Source organism: Myxine glutinosa, chromosome 10 (genome assembly GCF_964187855.1).
Source record: "Myxine glutinosa chromosome 10, kmMyxGlut1.1, whole genome shotgun sequence".
Lineage (NCBI taxonomy): Eukaryota > Metazoa > Chordata > Myxini > Myxiniformes > Myxinidae > Myxine > Myxine glutinosa.
Window position 1 is genome coordinate 40,132,557 of NC_136270.1, and position 23,643 is coordinate 40,156,199.

Genomic DNA, 23,643 nt, shown 5'->3' on the forward strand with positions numbered 1-23,643 from the left:
TGGAAAGAGAAGGGGTTGACAACGGCAAGAGTTGCAATCGACAATTTAATTATCGCCCGTCAATGATTGCCCATGTGGCCGAGAGGCCTGCCCCCGTCTGGGTCAAACCACAGAAAGGGAGGGTCTGCCTCCAGGGTTCCGGCCACTTGCGTATGGGAGAATCAGAATGCGCCTACACTCTCCCCGGGAAGCTGGGACAAGGGAGCTCGGGGATTACATTACGAATAGTACTGCAAGATAAACACAACCACAACATAACGGCTATAACATTCTCTAGGGGGGTTAGTAGGATTAATGGGGTGGTAAAGGGACTCCAGTGCTTATCCACCCACCTGGTCCCACCCCATGGGACAATGTTTATATGCGGCGACAAGGCTTACCCCTATTTACCAAATAATTGGGGGGGCACATGTTATCTGGGTTCAGTCCTTCCTGACGTTGAGATACTGGATGAGCTAGACCCAAAGTCCTTGGACAGGCGTTATAAGAGGTCAGTCATGAACGAAGATGGAACCACTAAACTACACGGGAGCCTAGGGGAAAAGGTGTTTGGTTTCTTCTTCCCAGGAGCGGGCACAGTCATGGATAGTTTCCGGATAGATAAATTGGCTTTGGCCCTAGAAAAGGTGGCAAACGACACCGCTACGGCTCATGACATACTATTGGATCGATCGGATCGCGCGCGAAAATTCTTATACATTTAGCTGGCTCACTGACTGGTTCCAGGGACGGACGGGCACCATAGTGAAGTGGTTATTGACCGCACTGGCTGTGATAATCGGGGTAGTAATTTGGGGGGCACTAATGAAATCTCTAGTCCTCCTCTATATGAGAAAGTATTTTACAGGATGGAAAGTGAAGAAGCCGCCGACAACAACTATGGCTCTGACCACAGAGGCCGTCGACCTGAACGGGTCCTTCAACAAGGCAGTTGCGACCAGCGCTCCAGAAAATTGTATTGAATTTTGTGACGACTGTGATACTTGTGTGGATCCCATGTGGGAACTGGCTGCTGCCTGTAACGGTGTATGTGATGACTGTGATACTTGTGCTATAAACCCCTTGCGTGTACTGGCTAACGCTGCTTATGTATTACAAGCTGACAGCTGCACGCCCCCTTCCGACCCAACTATGGATCTGATTGCGACACTGGGTCTGGCGGTTGAGGGACCCGACGCGGATGTCCTAGACCCGCAAGCCGACCAGGCGCCCATGGGAGACTTTGACATAAAGGAAGTCCCTCTCTTTTCTTCAAATGTTTCGGATCTCTTTGATCCAAATGTTTCGGATCTCTTTGATCCACATGTTGCGGATCTCTTTGCTTCAAGTGATTCGGATTCGGATTTTTACGCTCTGTACCCTGACCAGGAAATTGAGACACAAGATACTGACGACATTTTGTATTCCCCAGAACAGCAACACGTGAGGGACCTCATGGGCATGACCGTTGATTAACTTCGAAGATCTGCAAGGACTGCGTCTGCAAAGGGTGGGGGGAGCCAGTTCCGCAGGGGAAGTGATGCACCCTCTGGCGGAGCAGAACCTCATCTGGACCAGACGTCTTCGTTGTGGATCCGAAACGTTAATGAACTTTCATGTTTTGAGCCCTCAGGCTCCGAGCACGCACCACACGACACGTTCGCCAAATGCACGGGCGAGGCGCTTTGGGCGCACGATATGCCCTTGGGAGATACCCGCATTACACAATTATTTTTTCAATACCCGCATTACACAATTATTTTTCAATAAAGCCCGATGTGGCACGTTGTCTCTTAAGATACTTTGTCTCGACGAGACAAGAGGAAGGAATGTCAAGTAGTAGATTTGTTATTGCCTAAAGTTCAGTTATAGACGTTGGGTGCTAATGTGTTATGATTTATATGATGTCTAAAAATGCTATTTCATAAAGTAAATAAAGGGTTTTTGCTTCGTTTTAGTTTTGGATGAGGAAAGGCTTAAAATGAGGTCTTGCTGAACAAATTGTATACGTGTGCTTTTTTCGAGGCTGGTCGTAAAACCACGCCCACATGCGCTTGTTTTAGCGTAATGCTAGTAGAATGACATGATCGTTAACCATATATATTTTGTTTTAATCTCAGCAACGCATGACTCTGTATAAACATGCTTTGGATTACTCATGTACACAAACCCATAAAATATATGGGTTTGTTTGGCTAAGCATACACTCTCCTCATTGTGAGTTACATTTCTGTTTTCTCGGAGCCCAGAGAAACATTTGGTCCAAATGATAAGGACGGGCTGACTCCCCCGAATGATAACGGTGGGAGGAACCTCTCCCAGTGTTGTTTGTTCCCTCGGAGATTTCCTGATAAAACGTGTCCCTATATAAATGGACTGGGAATCAATGTGTTTTCAGGAAGGCTTGACGTGGCATGAGACTGGCTCTTGCTATAGATGTCTTGGCCTCCTCCGGATCTGTATAAGTTGGTTATTAATAAAGCTGCGCCATTTTTCAGGCTATTTGTGGACTTCTTTTGCAAACGAAGAGCTGATTCTTCACATGTGTACTTGTTTTCTTTCTTGTTTGTTTGTCCGGACGATATCTCAGCCATCCTTTGAGCTAGGGAGCTGAAATTTTGGCACAATAGTGAGAAAGTGCTTTGTCAAAAACGGTATTTTTTTTTTTGATTAATCAATAAATTGAGGAGTTATTTAATTATTAGCGATTAATTAAGTACTTATTTAATTAATCAAATTTCCTTTCTCTTCTGACCATTAACTCAGGCACCTTTTGAGTTAGGAAGCTGATATTTGGACATTCCAATGACCAGGTGATTTGGCTGCAAAGGATATTTTTGATTTATTAATTAATCAATTAATCGATTAATTATTTAATTATTCGATTAATGACCAAAAAATTTTTTTTTAAAGTTACAGATTCTGATGAAATAGTGGTAGTTTATGTGTTCTCTGACCAAATTGATTAATAATTTAATTTTTTATGATTATTATTTATTTATTTTCATTATTAATCATTTATTTATTTTCTTTCTCATTTGGCCAATATCTCAGGCACCTTTTGAACTGGGAAGCTAATATTTGGACATGAGTGACCAAGTGATGTGGCTATCAAGGATATTTTTGATTTATTGATTAATCATTTCATCTATTAATTATTTATTGATTAATCGATTAATTATTTATCGAGTAATCAATTAATTATTTAATTTTTTATAAATGACTTATTTAATTAAATTTCTAAAAGATACATCTTCGGATGAAGCACAAGTGGTTTAGTTATGCGATTAGCCAATTGATTATGAAAATATTTTGTGATAATCTTTTATTGATTTTAATTTTACAATTAATCAATCAATTAGTGTACACCTCTCCCTCCCAATGCAGCCTCAATGAGCTGCACTGCGGTATTGCCGGGCGCCGGAGGCACCCCGGCAATGCCGCGCTGCAGCATATTTAATTATTTGACATGGGGCGGTGTACTTTGAATGTATGTGCACTTGTTTCACTCTTTTTTGTGATCTGTACAAGTGAAGTCTATTTTTACTTCCTCAAGTTATCGTATTTCAGGATTGGAAGAATCAGAATTCAGATCAGAATCAGAATCAATCAGAATCAGAAAATCAGAATCAAAATCAGGATTGGAATTTTAAGAATTTCAGGATTCAGGTTATCACATTTCAGGAAGGATGACCTCGTGTTTGATGAAGTGAAATGGGAAGATGGTCCTGAAGGGAATCTTTTCCATAAACCGTGTGCAACATACATGCAAACCGGACAGACATTAGAGCAAGCGCATAAGGGGCTGAAATCAAAACAGGATATGTGACTACATCCTCATTAGCCCCAGATAGAGATTCTGGGGCAGCAGCCAAATAAGTTAGTAATAGGGCACTTACTCGGCAAGCTGAACCTCTGCAACATAAAGAACTCTGTAGGTTATGCTTCCACCACGAGCTAAAAAAAAAACAAAAAAAAACAAAAACTCAGAGGCCTGTTCCATCAGATTCAGCATTTTTATTCCCGGATCAGGTTCAAGATGCACACAATTCACTTGGAGGATGAAACAATGCGTGAAAGAATACTTGCCCTGATAGGTGCTACTTCTGATCCATTCACGACTGAGATCTAACTACCACTTGAAGTGTTGGAAGCAATACATGACACCAACCTACAAGTCAACGGATGAGCGTATTCATGTCCAAAATGTGAGATCTACCGAGATCAAGCAGATCTTATATTTCGGCATGTTGCAAATGTGATCTTTGAACTCGATGAACCACAAAGGCTGCAAGGTCTCCTGGCTGACTACAAACGTATATCAGCCAACTTCAGAATGCCTGCTGATGAGCAGAGAACAAGTGAAATCAAGTCGATGCTGACAAATGAATTTCAAGACAAGGTAGAATTTAATGATCCAAATCATATAAAACCAGAGCACTCTCGTGTATGATACAAGTAAAGGAGGTCGTTTCATTGAGGCTGCGATGTATGCATGGGGAACCTCTGATGAAGAGCTGATGAATTTAGCTGTGCGACGCATCAAAGAACAGCTAAGCAGAGAGACTCCTATGACATGGCCACCGACAGTTGGAGAAGTAGTAGCCACCGACAGTTGGAGAAGTAGTAGCCACCGACAGTTGGAGAAGTAATAGCCACCGACAGTTGGAGAAGTAGTAGCCACCGACAGTTGGAGAAGTAGTAGCCACCAACAGTTGGAGAAGTAATAGCCACCGACAGTTGGAGAAGTAGTAGCCACCGACAGTTGGAGAAGTCGTAGCCACTGACAGTTGGAGAAGTAGTAGCCACCAACAGTTGGATAAGTAGTAGCCACCGACAGTTGGAGAAGTAAAAGCCACCGACAGTTGGAGAAGTAATAGCCACCGACAGTTGGAGAAGTAATAGCCACCGACAGTTGGAGAAGTAGTAGCCACCGACAGTTGGAGAAGTAGTAGCCACCGACAGTTGGAGAAGTAGTAGCCACCGACAGTTGGAGAAGTCATAGCCACCGACGGTTGGAGAAGTAATAGCCACCGACAGTTGGAGAAGTAGTAGCCACCGACAGTTGGAGAAGTAGTAGCCACCGACAGTTGGAGAAGTAGTAGCCACCGACAGTTGGAGAAGTAGTAGCCACCGACAGTTGGAGAAGTAGTAGCCACCGACAGTTGGAGAAGTAGTAGCCACCGACAGTTGGAGAAGTAGTAGCCACCGACAGTTGGAGAAGTAGTAGCCACCGACAGATGGAGAAGTAGTAGCCACCGACAGTTGGAGAAGTCGTAGCCACTGACAGTTGGAGAAGTAGTAGCCACCAACAGTTGGATAAGTAGTAGCCACCGACAGTTGGAGAAGTAAAAGCCACCGACAGTTGGAGAAGTAATAGCCACCGACAGTTGGAGAAGTAATAGCCACCGACAGTTGGAGAAGTAGTAGCCACTGACAGTTGGAGAAGTAGTAGCCACCGACAGTTGGAGAAGTAGTAGCCACCGACAGTTGGAGAAGTAGTAGCCACCGACAGTTGGAGAAGTCATAGCCACTGACAGTTGGAGAAGTAATAGCCACCGACAGTTGGAGAAGTAGTAGCCACCGACAGTTGGAGAAGTAGTAGCCACCGACAGTTGGAGAAGTAGTAGCCACCGACAGTTGGAGAAGTCGTAGCCACTGACAGTTGGAGAAGTAGTAGCCACCAACAGTTGGATAAGTAGTAGCCACCGACAGTTGGAGAAGTAAAAGCCACCGACAGTTGGAGAAGTAGTAGCCACCGACAGTTGGAGAAGTAATAGCCACCGACAGTTGGAGAAGTAGTAGCCACCGACAGTTGGAGAAGTAGTATCCACCGACAGTTGGAGAAGTAGTAGCCACCGACAGTTGGAGAAGTAGTAGCCACCGACAGTTGGAGAAGTAGCAGCCACCGACAGTTGGAGAAGTCGTAGCCACTGACAGTTGGAGAAGTAGTAGCCACCGACAGTTGGATAAGTAGTAGCCACCGACAGTTGGAGAAGTAAAAGCCACCGACAGTTGGAGAAGTAATAGCCACCGACAGTTGGAGAAGTAATAGCCTCCGACAGTTGGAGAAGTGATAGCCACCGACAGTTGGAGAAGTAATAGCCTCCGACAGTTGGAGAAGTAATAGCCTCCGACAGTTGGAGAAGTAATAGCCTCCGACAGTTGGAGAAGTAGTAGCCACCGACAGTTGGAGAAGTAATAGCCACCGACAGTTGGAGAAGTAGTAGCCTCCGACAGTTGGAGAAGTAGTAGCCACCGATAGTTGGAGAAGTAGTAGCCACCGACAGTTGGAGAAGTAGTAGCCACCGACAGTTTAGAGAAGTCGTAGTCACTGACAGTTGGAGAAGTCATAGCCACCAACAGTTGGAGAAGTCGAAGAGAGAGAGAGTGGTCCGACTGGCCACTACTCTCACGAGAGTACAACACATAGTCATGGCCTGACAATAAAGCGGTTTATCTTACAATACTTGCAAATCTTCGATTTGGCAAGTAACAAACAGCCAAGTTGAAAACATACACTCTGTCCACCTTCAGTGTCGGAGGAAAAAATGAAGAAGGATCTCATGTCTGCTGATGGATCGTATATAATTTATGCAGTTGAGACTTCGGATGTATCTTCGAATAATAATAGACTTCAGGTATCATAATAATTATAGAGCACAGGCATTGTTGGCTCAATGGCCTCCCATATGTTATGAATACTTATTGACTCATTTCGGCTTTTCATTTTGAATTTTTTTGTTAAAAATTCTAATAAAACATTCCACTTTGACATTATGGAGTAGTCGTATGTGTAGATCAATGACAAAAAAAAAACTCAATTCAATCAATTTTAAATTCAGGCTGTAACACAACAAAATGTGAAAAAAGTCAAGGGGTGTGAATACTTTCTGAAGGTACTGTATATCCAGCCACTAACCCACGTGACTACATGAATTACATACTCTTTGAACTTCAGTTCCACCGTGACTATGTCTATTAATTACATACTATTGGAACATATCTTTTAAACCTTTAGATTGCTGACACTCCTTCGACCTCTCCTGACCCTTTAGATGCCTTTAAATATTTCCATAATTTAGACCCCTTCCACCCTATGTACCTTTCGACCCTTTGACACCCTATATATCTCTTAACACTACTAAGTTCCTTAATTAAGACTTTTTAGAACCCTTAAGACCATTTAAGATCCCTAAGACTCTTTAGAATCTTAAGGCCCCATCTATATATTCCGTTGGACCCTTTAGATCCATAAGACTTGCCCTCCCCCCTCTCGCACTAAGCCTCTTAAAATCTGTAGACACACTTAGACCCCTTCACCCTTTCGACCTTTTAAACCCTTTAGAACCGCTCAACTCCTTTTTATACCCCTAGATCCTGTCGGACTGGCCTTTTATACCCCTAATGTAATAATGCAAACTATTCACAGAAGGAGAGGTTTCCGACTGGCCACTCTGCCATGAAGCCCAGATCGGTGGAGTGTTGCAGTGATGGTTGTTTCTGGAAGTTTCTCCCATCTCCACACAGGATATCTGGAGCTCAGCCAGAGTGACCATCGGGTTCTTGGTCACCTCTCTTACCAAGGCCCTTCTCCCCCGATTGCTCAGTTTAGCCGGGCGGCCAGCTCTAGGAAGAGTCCTGGTTGTTCCAAACTTCTTCCATTTAAGAATTATGGAGGCCACTGTGGTCTTGAAAACCCTCAATGCAGCAGAAAACTTTTTGTAGGCTTCCCCAGATCTGTGCCTCGACACAATCCTGTCCCTGAGCTCTGCAGGCAGTTCCTTCGCCCTCATGGTTTGGTTTTTGCTCTGATATGCATTGTCAGCTGTGAGACCTTATATAGACAGGTGTGTGCCTTTCCAAATCATGTCCAATCAATTGAATTTACCACAGGTGGACTCCAATCAAGGTGTAGAAACATCTCAAAGATGATCAAGAGAAATGGGAGGCACCTGAGCTAAATTTCAAGTGTCATAGCAAAGGGTCTGAATACTTATGTCAATGTGATATTTCAGTTTTTTCTTTTCAATAAATTTGCAAAACGTTCTAAAATCCTGTTTTCTCTTTGTCAATATGGGGTATTGAGTGTAGATTGATGAGGGAAAACATGAATTTAAACGATTTCAGCATAGGGCTGCAACATAACAAAATGTGAAAAAGTGAAGGGGTCTCAATACTTTCTGAATGCACTGTAAGCTATCAATATATCACGAACTTATATGTAACATGGGTTCCTCATGAAATCAAATCAAATGCACCAGAGATCGCAGAAGACACCCCTGGTATAGCTGTCATCGACAAAGATGATCTTAAAAGTGATACCTTGACTGGCGATGCAATAACCGACCATCAAACTAATGTCATGCTCATTCAGAATGAAAACTTAGCATCTGAGACTAAAACAATCAGCCAAATCTAACAACACACCGTGAGCTGAAAGGGATTGCTGAGGATACCAACAAGATCACACCATAACAAAACTACTAAAAGAGGAGATCTACCGGTGCACTGTATGTTTGACAGAACGCCAACAACAACATCTGATATCCACACTAATGAAGCAATCGGTTTATAAATAAGGGACGAGTAGGGATCCGAAGTTTGGGAATTAACCCACCTCGGGAGCCCCCATGATCCGAAATTTAAAAAATGAAGCCCGAGAGATTGAGCAGGCTACTGTCTTGTATTCATATATCAGGTTTCAAAATAACAGCCAGGTAATAAGGGAGGAGTAGCAAAAATAACAAAAAGTTAATAAAAGGACAGATCGACGGACGACCGGACGGACAGACATCCGGACATCACGACCCATTTTATAAGTTCATCTCTTCGAGAATCGAGATGAGATGACGTAATAATTATTCAACCTCCACTCCTCTCTTCTTTCTTTGCTCAAACTGTCTGAGATACACATTCGGCATGGGCCATGTGTAGGAAACAAACTCTGAGGTCTCCTCGGGCCTTTCCATTTCCTCGGCATAGCTGTGATGACTAATCTATGGAAAACAAGAACGAACAAGGAAGGATTCCTGGGAGATCTTGCCCTCCATGCAGGGATACTGTAAGTAGTGTTGCAAGTCAGCGTTTGCAGTTGTGACACGTGTGCCCATCGACATGTTTAAACAATTTTTGCATCACAAACACTCCCGAGAGTCCCCCGAATCCACCGTAGTTTGATTTATTGAAATCCGTTAATCCGTTCTCAAGTTATAACACGACAAACAAACAAACATATAAGAAAGGCGTCGTGCAGAGCATGATACTTGCAAAATCCACCCCCTGTCCCCCAAAAAGGTGCCATGGATACATCAATTGTCCATCTCATTTATCATTAAAATTAATGCTCTTCATCAATGCTCAGGTCAATCGGATGAAAACTGATTATTTTTCAGATGAAAATTGATGATTTTAAAAGTTGGACCTTGAGTTGACCTTTGACCTTTTGACCTAAAAACTAGTGGGTTTCCCAATTTATTGACTCAATATGCAATTGCTCTTTAAGCTTCAAGTTAATTGGATGAAAATTGATGATTTTGCAGATGAAAATTGATGATTTTGGAAGTTTGACCTTTTTTTTTCTTCTTTTTTTTGTATACAAGATCGAGGCTCGTGAAAGAGCGAACATTAATCACACAGAAAGACAAACAGACACACAAAACAAATAACATCGGGAGCGGTAGACAAGATGGGGAGAGAGGGGGAAGGACACAAACACAACATTTGAGAGCAGGGACCGAGAGACATGGAGACATCGAGAGAACTGTGGGAGGGAGAGGGCTTTAGGGGGGAGGCATGGGAGGGGGGGGGGGGGGTGGGAGAGGTATAAAACATATGGGCACGGCCAGGACTTCCAGGAGGAAAGAAGTTGGAATTTCAAACAAGGTGGATCTGGGGTGAATTAGTGGGGGTAGAAAAGATCAAGGTTTTGGATGGGGGAAGATAAGAGATGGTGGTGAACAGCTGTTTTGAAGATTGACCTTCGACCTTCGACCTTCGTGGTGAACCTTGAATTGACCTTCGACCTTTTGACCTCAAAACTAGTTGGTTTCCCAATTTTTTGACTCAATATGCAATTGCTCTTTAAGCTTCAAATTAATCGGATGAAAATTGATGATTTTGCAGATGAAAATTGATGATTTTGGAAGTTTGACCTTGAATTGACCTTTGACCTTTTGACCTCAAAACTAGTTGGTTTCCCAATTTATTGACTCAATATGAAAACGCTGTTCAACTTTCGAATCAATCAGATGAAAATTGATGATTTTGCAGATGAAAATGAATGATTTTGGAAGTTTGATCTTGAATTGACCTTTGACCTTTTGACCTCAGAACTAGTTGGTTTCCCAATTTTTTGACTCAATATGCAATTGCTCTTTAAGCTTCAAGTTAATTGGATGAAAATTGATGATTTTGCAGATGAAAATTGATGATTTTGGAAGTTTGACCTTGAATTGACCTTCGACCTTTTGATCTCAAAACTAGTTGGTTTCCCAATTTATTGACTCAATATGCAATTGCTCTTTAAGCTTCAAGTTAATCGGATGAAAATTGATGATTTTGCAGATGAAAATTGATGATTTTGGAAGTTTGACCTTGAATTGACCTTTGACCTTTTGACCTCAAAACTAGTTGGTTTCCCAATTTATTGACTCAATATGAAAATGCTGTTCAACTTTCGAATCAATCAGATGAAAATTGATGATTTTGCAGATGAAAATGAATGATTTTGGAAGTTTGACCTTGAATTGACCTTTGACCTTTTGACCTCAGAACTCGTTGGTTTCCCAATTTATTGACTCAATATGAAAACGCTGTTCAACTTTCAAATCAATCAGATGAAAAATGGCAATTTTTAGAAATTTGACCTCAAGATGACCTTTGACCTCAAAAACAATAGGCTTCTTGCTTATGACCAACTCTACCGTTTGGTGAAGTTTCGTGCAGATCGGTTTAAAATTGTGACCTGTAGGCGATTGACAGACACACAGTATAACGCACAAGACCAACCAATATACAGGTACTTGAAAAATCTTCGATTTTGCAAGTAACAAGAAAGGCGTCATGCAGAGCACGAAACTTGCAAAATCCACCCACAACACCCCCCCCCCCCAAGCCCCCAACCCTTGCACCTTCCCAAAGTCTCCTCTTTTTATCCCTAACTGTGTGGATCTCAAACACCCGAGGACTCCGCGGCACACATTCTCACCCAAACTAACGGTTATTGTTATTTATTTAACTTTTCACTTTTAATATCACTTTTTTTGTATACCAAGTCGAGGCTCGTGTAAGAGCTAACACATAGAACATATAATAAAGGGAACGGGAGACAAGAGGGGCTGGGGCAGGATACACGGGCTAAATAAGATGGACACTACAAGGACTTTCAGGAAGGAAAATGTAATTGGAAGGAGTTGGATCTTGGGTGGGTTAAAGGGGGTAGAAAAGACCAAGGTTTTGGATGGGGGAAGATATGAGATGGTGGTAAACAGCTGTTTTGAAGATCTGGAGGGAGGCTTTTTGGGATTGAAGGGAGTGTGGGAGTTTGTTCCAGAGGCGGGAAAAAAAGAGGAATGAAAGAGTGGAGGTGAGTTGGTAGAAGGTAGAATGAGCAGTTACTCTCAATGAACAATTATGAGCAATTCCCACCAAAATGAAAGAGCAATTACTGCACCACCCAATGAATAAACAATAAATTTAATAATAATAAACATATTACAAAATAATAATTATTTCATACAAGATACAGTCAATATAAATTATACACAAAGACAAATGTACACAGACAACATGAAATAGAAGGCCCAGAAATCAAGGACACCCTCCACCCAGGATAGCGATTGACATGACATGACCTGTCCTGGGTAACTGGAACGATTGTTTTACATATAGACTTGGTGTTTGCAAAGTTCAAGCGGATAAAATCCCATTCCAAATGGTCATTGCACATTCACTCCACCCTAACATGTGAAACGGCGACGCCATGTTTATAAAACACTCAGGACATTTACTTACTTTACCTCATGCGCAATGCTCGTTTGCTTTTCACATTTGTTTTCATTTGTGATTGTTAAGCCTGCTGCACACCAACACACGTTTGTGACGTGACGCAACAAGACCATCCAGGGCGAGTCTTGCACAATCTCGTTTTGTCGGACACTGCCGCACACTATATTGTCATCAACCAAAATGGCGATGAAGAAGAAACTAACTAAAACTACCTTCTGGTGAAACTACCTAAATTCAGGATCACTGCTCACCTCCACGCATTTGTTCCCCTCTTTCCCACCTGTGAAATCAACTTCTACATCCTTTTCAATCGATTGCTTCCCTCCAGGTCTTCAAGACAGCTGTTCACAACCATCTCAGATCGTCCACCATCCAAAACCATGATCTTTTCTAGCCTCATTATCCCCCCACCACAATCCCTACTACATCCAATTTTCCAGTTTTCCCTCGTCGGAGCTTCCTTCTGTATCCATCTTGTCCATCCCATGCATCCTTTGTGTCCATCTTGTCCACCCCATGCATGCATGTTTTAATTCCTGTTTTTGTCTGTTATGTCCTGTCCGTTCAGTACCTATACTATCTCTTCCAAGACCCTCGACTATGTATACAAAAACTAGAACAACACTCTTCGACGTATCGACGTCGACCGATATGCCTCCGCCCACATTATTACATCTTTATAATACCTGTAACAAGTTTGATTTAAATCCATTCAGCTGTTGTCAAGTTATCACATTTTTACCTGACATGATCTCTGACCTTTGACCTCTTGACCCCAAAATTTAACCAGTTCATGTTTACATCATTATAATACCTGTACTAAGATATAATTTAAAAAAACTTCATCTGTTCACAACTTATCACATTTTTACCTGACATGACCTTTGGCCTTTGACCTCGGGACCGCAAAATCGAATCAGTTAATCTTTACATCATTATACTTGTACCAAGTTTGAATTAGATCACTTCAGCCGTTCTCAAGTTATAGACCGATTACAGACTTTGACCTTTGACTTCTTGACCCCAAATTCTAATCAGTTAATCTTCACATCATTATACATACCTGTACCAAGTTTGAATTAGATCACTTCAGCCGTTCTCAAGTTATAGACCTATTACAGACTTTGACCTTTGACCTCATGACCCAAAATTCTAATCAGTTAATCTCCACATCATTATACTTGTGCCAAGTTTGAATTAGATCACTTCAGCCGTTCTCCAGTTATAGACCGATTACAGACTTTGACCTTTGACTTCTTGACCCCAAATTCTAATCAGTTAATCTTCACATCATTATACATACCTGTACCAAGTTTGAATTAGATCACTTTAGCGTTTCTCAAGTTATAGACATATTACAGACTTTGACCTTTGACCTCTTGACCCCAAATTCTAATCAGGTAATCTTTACATCATTATACATACCTGTACCAAGTTTGAATTAGATCACTTCAGCCATTCTCAAGTTATAGACCGATTACAGACTTTGACCTTTGACCTCTTGACCCCAAATTCTAATCAGTTAATCTTTACATCATTATACATACCTGTACCAAGTTTGAATTGGAACACTTCAGCTGTGTGGGGAGAAGGCCAGGCCAGCTTAGGGAGCGTCCAGCAACTTGCGAATGAAATCTGTACATGTGCTATTTACCGAAATGCCTGATGTACTTGACATTTGGCATTGAATATGATTTACTGATATAATTATAAATGCAGGCATGATCCTGCCACAGATCCATGAGCTGGGCCTCCTCTTCTCACCAAAGTTTAACTGCAGTTGAATTGGTCAATGCCAAGTTGAATTGGTCGATTGCCAAAGACCACCGCACAACACTCGAGACTGCGGCCGACAACTCGTCGTAAAGGTCGACAATGTTCAACACCATATTGCAGACACGCCTGGAAACCTTGTTGCCGATGGTCGTCAACCATCACGCACAGCAGCACATTACACGATTATCAAAAACTTTCAAAGACAAAAACTGGTTTTGTTGGTTGCATCGGCAGGTGTGCAATGGGTTTTAGGCTTTAAAATGAAATGTCAATTTTATCAGATGAACATTTATGAAGTTGACAACAGAACTTTTCACACATAATTGCACCATTTATGTTTTTAATGTGTTTACAACCACACGAGCTCTAATTATGAAGACCCTGTCATTGCTTGGTCTCTGCATCAGCATTATAAATAGGAGCCTATCGACTAAAGTACTCTTTGCTGAGTAGTTAGTTACCCTGCGCTCGTGAAGCGAAAAGCGGGATTAAGCATTCTGTTGCGTATGTGTGCCGTGTGCCGTACGTGTCTGCATTTTAAAAATTCATTTTCTCGGCAACCGTTGGTCTGATTGACATGAAATTTTCACCATCGGAGGGCCTCCTCCTGTAGAATATTATAATGATTATTATGACGTCATAGGTCACGTGGTACAGGCGCCATCTTGGGGAAAAAAAATTTGCACCTCTATATCTCTGAAACCACTCCATGGAAAAAATTGAGACCTGGCTCATTGTCAACTACTCCCAATGGGGAATAAGATATGTTAATGATGACGTCATCGGTGCCTTCGTTATGACGTCATAATTCGACAAGTACAACACTTATCCGATCATTATTTTAAAAATTTCAGCAACTGTTGGTCTGATGGACACGAAATTTTCACCATAGGAGCGCCTCCTCCTTTAGAATATTTTAATGATAATCATGATGTCATAGGTCATGTGGTACAGGCGCCATCTTGGAAAAACCGAAAAATGTTGCACCTCTATATCTCCAAAACTGCTGCATGGAAAAAATTTAAACGTGGCTCATTGTAAAGAGCTCCATATGGGGAATAGGTGTTGTTAACGATGACGTCATTGGTGCCATAATTATGACGTCATAATTCGACAGGGACAACGCTTCGTCTGATCAGTTTGAAATGTATTGAGCATGATCTATGCAACAATTATATTAGAGAATATAAATTTATGATGTCATCGCTCACGTGGTCTGGCAGCCATATTGGATCAAAGGAATTTTTTTTTTTTTAAACAAAAGAGTTGGCTCGCAATAAGTTGACTATGCAGGGTAAGTATTCTATGAATACCATCCAGTTACGTTTTGTGTTTGTTTCCATGCAGAGTCAGACTTTGCCGAGAGAGACAACGCGCAACTTTCTTGGTTTCTGGGTTGACAAGGTTACAATTTTGAGTTTTATTTCAATCAAGAGTTGTCAATATTTTTTACGGACATTATAGTGAAGCTACAGCATTTTCATATATTTTTCTTTCATTACACAGAATATATCATGTTGATGAGAACATTATTGTTGGGATTTTGTAAAACAATGTATGAGGTTTGTCGAGAGCTTAAGTGGGGGGACATAAAATGACATAAATGTACTTTTAGAGAAAATTCGTACCCAGGTGTTGCTGCAGGTACATCGCCGAAGGAATAACAGGAGAATGACGTAGCTGTGGGTAAAGTCATTACTCCCGCCAGGGAGTAATGCATTCACTCGTGTCCGTGTGTGTGTGTGTGTGTTCGTGTGTTTGTGAACAAGATATCTGGAAAAGTTCTGAACGGATTTGGATGAAAGTTGGTGGGATGATTGCACTTAGGATAAGGAAGAATTGATTAGTTTTTGGTGAAGCTCAGGATATTATTCCGGATCCAGGAATTTTTTTTGGAATTTTTTTTGGCAAAATTTTTTTCTGTTTTACTGCATTAAAGCTTTTATTCTTATTCTTAAATGATGTTTTTCTCCTCTAATTCCGAGATATATCAAAATAAATTCTCTGACAGTTAGGGCCTACTTTCTTTTTCATTTATTGTTTTGGGGAGATGGGATGTTAAACAAAACGTATTATTCCAACTTGACCCACGACGGGAGTATGCGCTCTACTGAGTGGCGTTCTAGTTATCTATACAAAAAGACAGACAGTCTGTCTGTCTGTTTGTGTCGTCATTTTTCTCAGAGTTGGTTGGACGGATCTTCGTCAAACTTTCAGAGGCTCATCAGTGAGTGCTTGGGAGTGTTTTAGAAAAAAAAAAAAAGTTTTGAAAAATCTCAAAAACAAAGTTCGATTTTTATTTTTGAAAAAAAATAATATATTTTTAAATGGCTCTATAGTGCCTGAGCCTTTGAGGATATGTGAAAGGTAAAAGTAAATTATCCCCGATTAGTGTGTGTGCGATATTATCATATTAAATATAAATTTTCCTTATTGGTTGAAGGTAGTAGAGTGTTTTAGGCACCTAAAAAAATGCAATAAAATCCAAATTGATTTCTTTAAAATGCCAATTGGATTAGAACATCAACGGGCAACGTCGGGTACTCCTGCTAGTTTATTATAAATAAAAGTCATTTTCTGTGTCTGCGTGTGTGAAACACCAATCACGCCCAAACTACTGGGTCAATTGCCACCAGAACCGACACCAAGACCAAATTTGACCTCCTGTTGAATATAGACTACTTGGTTATTTTTAGTAACCATGGCGAATGATGACATCGCAAAACTAAATTTAAATAAATAATCATTATTTATTTATTTATTGTGATGGTTTGTAGGTGTGGCCTCGACGTGACTCGCCCCTCCCCATTCTCACTCTCTCCCCTCTTCCTCTTCTTCCCCTCTCTTAATATTCCAGTCAGCTAAAGCAACGGATTGGATTTGCTATTTAAAATAAACACAAGCATGGACTTAATGCGAACCGGCATCACCTCAACTCTCCATCTTATAAATAAGTCATTTTCTGTGTGTCCGTCTGTGTGTGAAACACCAAGCACACCCAAACTACTGGGCCAATTGCCGTCAAAGTTGACACATAGACCAAATTGGACCACCTGTTGAACATGGGATACTTGGTTTTTTTTATGACCATGGCTAATGTTGACATCGCTAAATGAAATTCTAAATTCATTATTTCTTGATATATTGTGATGGATTGTGGGTGTGGCCCTTTTTTTTCTTTTTCTTTTTTTTGTATACTGAATCGACGCTCGTGAAAGAGCTAACATTTATTTCACAAACAAATCAACCAGACAAACAAAATATACAAAAAGAGGGAGCGGAAGACAAGATGGGGAGAGAAGGGGAAGCACACAAACACAACATTTGAGAGCTGGGAGAAGTGTGGGAGGGAGAGGGCTTGGGGGGAGGAGGCGTGGGAAGGGGGGGGGGGGGGAGAGGTATAAAGCACAAGGGGACCGAAATTAGCAAGGGTAGAAAAGATCAAGGTTTTGGATGGGGGAGGCTAAGAGATGGTGATGAACAGCTGTTTTAAAGACCTGGAGGGAGGAGCGGGATTGAAGAGAGTGAGGGAGTTTGTTCCAGAGGCGGGAGAAAAGAGGAATGAAGGAGTGAAGGTGTGCAGAAAGTCTTGATTTTGGCAGTTTAACCATAAGAGGGTTGCAGGCAGATCTTGTGCGACCTGTAGGAATATTTGGGGGACAGAGCCCAGAGAGAGCTGGGGGAGCAAGGCCAGAGAGGAGTCGGTAGAAGACGGAAAGACCACCAACCTGCCTGCGGTGAGTAAGTGAAAGGCCCTCGGAGATAGCTTCATCGCGGGAGATTCCATTGATTCTGAACGCTTTGGTTGCAACAGCGTGAAGACGAGCTTGGTGTGAGGCAGGAGCACCAGCCCAGAGGGGAGAGCAGTATTCCATTGAGCTGCGGATGAAAGCCTTGTATGTGGTGAGGAGCTCAGGTGTGCCAAGGAAGGACTTCGCACGACGGAGGATGCCCAGTCGGCGACTGGCTTTGGAGGCCAGATTTGAAATGTGGTTTTCCCAGGAAAGATCATGGCAGATAGTGAGACCCAAAAGCTTGAGTGACAGAACTTCTTGGAGAGGATTATTCAGAAAGTGGATGGGAGGGTTGTCCAGTCGGTCTTTTCGGAGAGACATCGTAAGAGTGTGAGATTTATCAGGATTGAAAGACATGTTCCATTTGTTTGCCCAGTCTGTGATTTTGTCCAGGTCTGCAGAGAGTGAGAAGGCTGCAGACTGCCGATCTGAGGGATGAGGAATTGAGCGACAGAGAGTAGAGTCGTCAGCAAAGAGATAGAGAGGATTCTCAAGAGAGTCAGATCAAGAGAGAGCCCTGATCGACAGCACCCGTTCCCACACTCTCCCAACGGCAAACCCGAGTCCCCCAGCCTCTCCACCTAACACCTCACTCCTGATCCCAAACCTCGAGACTTGTATGAGAAACACGCTTTCCTATCGAGTTCCCCACCCAACTTGCCTTGCTTCATTCCCATCGTAGTTAAACTTCAACTAACAATTTAAACTTAAGTTAAGTTTAGTTAACTTAACTTAACCCCACCCCAAATCCCCTCTATTCCCCCATTTTGCGGTCCCTTGTCCAAGCCCTTTCGCCCATTCGCCAAAGCCTCCTGGCTGCAGAAAATGGTTCCGATGCACGACTGATGTGCACACGTAAAAGACCTGCCCCAGCCGGCCCACGAAAGACCCCCGTCCCACCAACCAGACAAGAACACGGCGTCAATAACTGTGGATGCCAAAGAAAAAGAAGAAGAATCGCCTTCAACATTCTCTAAAAAGGACTCCACTCGAACACCCCCTCCCCCCCACAGTCAATAACATAAGCAGTACTTGATCATAAACTATAACATTTCCGCGTGTCATTGACATGTATGCTTTTGTTGATACTAGGGCATGCCCGTACGTGGGTGCCCGTTCCTTGCCAAAAAAAAAAAAAAACACTACCCGTACGCTCTACCCCGCCCGTACGCCCGTAAACGAAAAAAACAACGCTCTTCGCTTCCGCCCTTCGCTCTGACTGAATTGGGAGAAATAATGCGCATAAGAAATCGAGAAATTATTATTTTCTCCGGAAGAAATCGAATTACGAACCGTAATGGCGCAGGCTCTCGGGCTCGCAACAACGCGTTCTGTGATTGGCTGCCGGAAGTGAAGTCTTCACTGTCGCAAATGTGAAGCGATGAATACGATGAATCGCAAATTAGTTTTAATTAGTTTTAAAACATAGTTTAACGGCAACATAGTTTGCCGACGGGAAATAAATGAATACGCTCTCAAATGTGCCATCCGAGGCAGAGTCTGTTCGCCACGTTCGGCACACGTGATAGCTCGCTGCTCTCTGATTGGTTGAATCGTTTTTTGGACATAGCTCGGTAACTACTTCTGCGATTAATTTAAAACCTTGAAAAGGCACATCCTCGGGTCCCCAGCAATATACCTGGCAAGTTTCAAGTATATCGGACCGGTAGTTGTCGAGAAACAGCGGTCACAGACAAACATACAAACATACAAACAAACATACACACAGAGATTAGTGGAATTATAGATAGATATCACGATACATTTGAACACGAATACATGGTCATGGCAGACTCATTCGGTCGATCGTTGTATAAATGTACAGTGCGCCATATTGCATGAAATCGATCTCATCAGGAACGTGTGTATTACATCTTGTTGATGTACTATCGTTTACATTGTGGGGTGAGTTATCCGACCACATCACAAGGGTATCTTACCAATCCACGGTTGTGCAAATGCTCGATAAGGGTAGGATTGTTATCCGAAGGATAAGGGCTGGATAAGGCGTGGTTAAGATTTTGATTGACATATGGTATCCCACAATGCATTGCACCATCTCGTCCGCTTGAAAAACAGTCATGGCGGGTGAAGTCGGTCACTCCAAACGTATCCAGGCTGACGTTTGCAGGATCGAGCAATGGGCCAAAAAATGGGGTTTCGTTATTTCTGGTTCCAAGTCGAAATTGGTAATTTTCACCCGCAAGAGGAAGGTCGAGGATGTCATGATAACAACTAATTGCACGGCCCTAAACTAAAAGCCTCTCCCGATGTGTCCTTTTTAGGGGTCAATTTCGACAGGAGGGGCTTAACCTGGAATTCCCATATTAACAAAGTTACTGCCATAAAAGGGCGTCAACCTTTTATATTGTCTCTCCGACACGTCCTGGGGGGGGGGGGGGGGGGGGCACATCAGGATAGCCTCCTTCTACTGTACAACGCCCTCTTCCATCCCCATTTAAATAATTACGGTAACCAAGCCTTTTGGGATATGTCCGCAGCCAACCGCAGAAAGTTGGAAACTATTCAATCTAAAGCTCTCCGTGTATGCCCAAGGGCCTTCAAAAGCATTCCAGTGTGTGCTCTTCTAGTCGAGTCTGGCGAGATGCCCTTGTCCCTTCAGTGGGAAGTTTCGAATGGAAAGTACTGGGCCAAGTGCATTTCTTTTGGGAACAACCACCCGGGTAATGCTCTGTTTTCAGATTGCTGGGAGTACCAGGCTCTCGGCAGATCCTCCCATCCTCCCCCTTTCGGGCTTAAGTGTGTGAGGGTGGTTAAAGGGATGGATTTGGACTACCTTCCTGTTAACTCTTCAAATAAAGTGGCCATATGGCATCCCTGACCCTTGAAGCCCCATGAATTCACCTGGATCATGGGGTAAGATAGATAGGGACAATCCAGTCACGACATGTAACCAGGTAGTCGAATTCATCTACAAGGTTTGGAGGCAATCTCTACATGCCTACGCGGATAGCTCTAAAGATCTGGGTCGAGCTCGTACAGCAGCGGCTTTTTGCGTTCCAGATGTGAAGGTAATGAAGTCTTTTCGGCTTTCTGATCACCTTTCGGTGTTTTTGGCTGAACTTTTTGCCATCGTCTTGGCTCTAGAGTGGATAATTGACTTTAACCCCCTTAGTGCTGTTATATTTTCCGAAAGTGATCCCTCTCAGCTTTGAAGGCGCTGGAGTCTTTTCAGCCCGGCAGCAGGCATGACCTGGTTCTCGAGGTGTTTCACCTCGTTAACACGACTAATTGGAGGGGCACGGTCGTCGGCCTGTGCTGGGTTCAAGCCCACGTTGGCATTGACGGTAATGAAGCGTGCGACCAGGCGGCCAAACACGCTCTCAGTTTAGTGACCCCAGTTCCACTGGGCCTGACAGAACTCTCTAATTTAATTAGACACTAAATCAACAATATCTCACAATCTCAGTGGAAGTCCTTCACCAAGGAGAGGTGGTGCCTCAAGGTTCACTCTTTGGTTGAATCCTCTGGCTTGTTTCCTTAGCTCTTCTGAAAGGACTGTGGTATAATGCAAATATGCAATGTACAATGCAAGTATACTTGATGCATGGATGCACGTCACGGGATGTGACGTGACACGGGGGAGCAGTCTCGCGTGCTGAGCTGGGGGTGAAGGATGTGTTGTTGTGAGCTCTCAGGCACGGCCTTATTATCTGATACACAAGTAGTGACACGGCGGTGCCTAGCTAAAGGAATAACATGCCACACGTGCGGAAAAAGGGGGCACTTTAGCAAAGTTTGCAGATCGGCTAAAGCAGTGCATGCTGTTACGAAGGACAGTAGCCTTTTATTAGGTACAGTAGAAGCAGGAGAAGACCCGTGGTCGGTTTAAATTCAAATAAGAAATGTTAAAGTGTAGTTTAAAACTGACACAGGAGCAAACGTAACCGCCATCCCAGAGAATGTGTACAAAGGCATTACAGTGTAACAAGTACAAGGGAGGCAACAAGTACAGCCTGACCAAAGTCCAGAAACCACTGTTTGGACCAGGGGAAGTTCCACTCTTAGTGCTAGGTGTAGCTAGTGAGACTGTGCAATCGGGAGAAGACTGCAAAAGAGGATATTTATGTTGTCAGAAATCTACATACATCTATGTTAGGCAGGCCAGTTATAGCCAAGCTAAATTTAGTGTCCAGGCTAGATAGCTTCAATGCTGAAACGCTAAAGAAGACTTACCCAAAGATATGCGGCGGTCTCGGGATGGTTCAGCAACCATTGTTACGGAGTCCTCTACAATCTCCTGGTCTCGGTAACCTCCGAACCCCGAGAGGAACCCCGGCAGAAAAATATATTACCCTGTGTTGAAAAGCAATAGTGAAACCACACCAATGATTATAAATGAACAAACTTGTATTAGAAATCACACACATGTAATACGGTACAGCAAATGGCCATTAAGAGTGCACTCTATATATATCTTATATAAAGTCAAGTGACTCACTGCTCTGCCAGCAAATGATCGGACACTCCTCAATGTCTATATGACGAAATCCGGTCGAAGCCCGAATCTCGCTCTCCAGTCGATATCCGAAGCGTGTACAGTGGGCAAGGGTGCTCTTCCCGCCAAACTGTACAATGGCGCCCTCCAGAGGCGCACCTTCACCGCTCCCTCAGCAAACCGCAACGTAATTGGAGACGAAGCGGTCGCACCCACTCATCCCCGACAGACGGTAGGATGTTGGGGGTGATGATGACACGAAGCAAACGTTCACCGGTGTCCGAAGCACAGGGTTCAAAACGGCTGACGGCTCTGGCTTGAGCCGATGCGACGAGGCAAGGATTCGTCGGAATCTTAGCGCCCCAAATCTGTCTTCGCAGATTTCTCCACTCCAGCGAATATTCTTATCACCGGATGTCCCTTCCAGGAACGCAAAATCCCCTCGCGGCTGTCGGTTAACCTGGCTCGTTACGGAACGCTGACGTCACCGTCTTCTCCGACTTTGCACGCGCTGCTTCCCTCTTCACCTCATTGTATTCTCCCTCGGTTTCCTGTTTCACTTACAGTTATCCTTTTTAACTTTTGATAACCGTTGGTGAATAATAAACCTTGTGAAACTAATAATAATACATAATATCAGAAACATGCCCAGTGGGTGAAAACCACAATAACGGAAGTCACGAATCCGTAACACCATACACAATTAAACTTAAGCCAGATGTGACGCCCTTTTCCCTGAAAACACCCAGATGAGTTCCACTCCCTCTGATGGGAAAGGGGAGGGAGGAAATAGAGCGAATTGAGTACATAGGGGTCATCAGCAGAGTAGAGGATCCGATAGATTGCAGTGCAGCCAGGTATGGTCGTGGTGCCAAAGAAAAACAAATCGGTCCGCAATTGTGTAGATATGACAAAATTGAATGAGGCAGTATGCAGAAAGAAGTACATTCTACCCTCGGTCATTCTATTCTACCTTTGGCGTGCTGAGCCGGGGAAGAAGGGCATGCTGTTGTGAGCTCTCGGTCACGGCCTTATTATCTGATACCCCAGTAGTGATTGGTTTGCTTTATACTTGTTAGTAGCCCATTCTCGTCGCCATTGTAAAGTCCTTACGAGACTGATGGCATCGCAAATCGAGGATTCAGAGACACAAAGCAAGCCTCCAAACAGCGGTTTAGAAACATAACGAAGAATGTGAAGAGAAAGCGCGATTGACGATCACAGCTGTCATCAACGGTGCCGGAGAAAACTATCGCTCGACGGAGGAAGTGAATGTGAAATGGTTCACGCATTGTGTAATGCAAGTCTGCAGACAACGATGCTTGTTGTACATTTATTAAGTCTCAGGAGTCAGGATGCAGGACGGTTCAGGTCCGCGCCATCTGCATTCTGACATAGCTCACAGAAACGGAAAGAGAATCGTTTAAACATAGGGAACGTTACACGTCCATACATGACACATTGGATTAGCACATTTGCACGTCCATACATGACACACTGGATCAACACGTTTGCATGTCCATACATGACACATTGGAACAACACATTTGCATGTCCATACATGACACATTGGAACAACACGTTTGCATGTCCAGAGACGACACATTGGATAAACACGTTTGCATA

At 43.1% G+C, this 23,643-nt stretch overlaps 1 long non-coding RNA gene across 1 annotated transcript in view; it reads right to left on the minus strand.

Annotated features, from left to right (window-relative positions):
* The window catches only part of LOC144894029 (uncharacterized), a 106,526-nt gene extending 84,749 nt beyond the window's left edge, over positions 1–21,777 (minus strand). Inside the window, exon 1 of the long non-coding RNA XR_013624715.1 lies at positions 21,756–21,777. This is a non-coding gene — a long non-coding RNA (uncharacterized LOC144894029). The remainder of the gene's footprint in view (positions 1–21,755) is intronic.
* Positions 21,778–23,643: the final 1,866 nt, after the last annotated feature.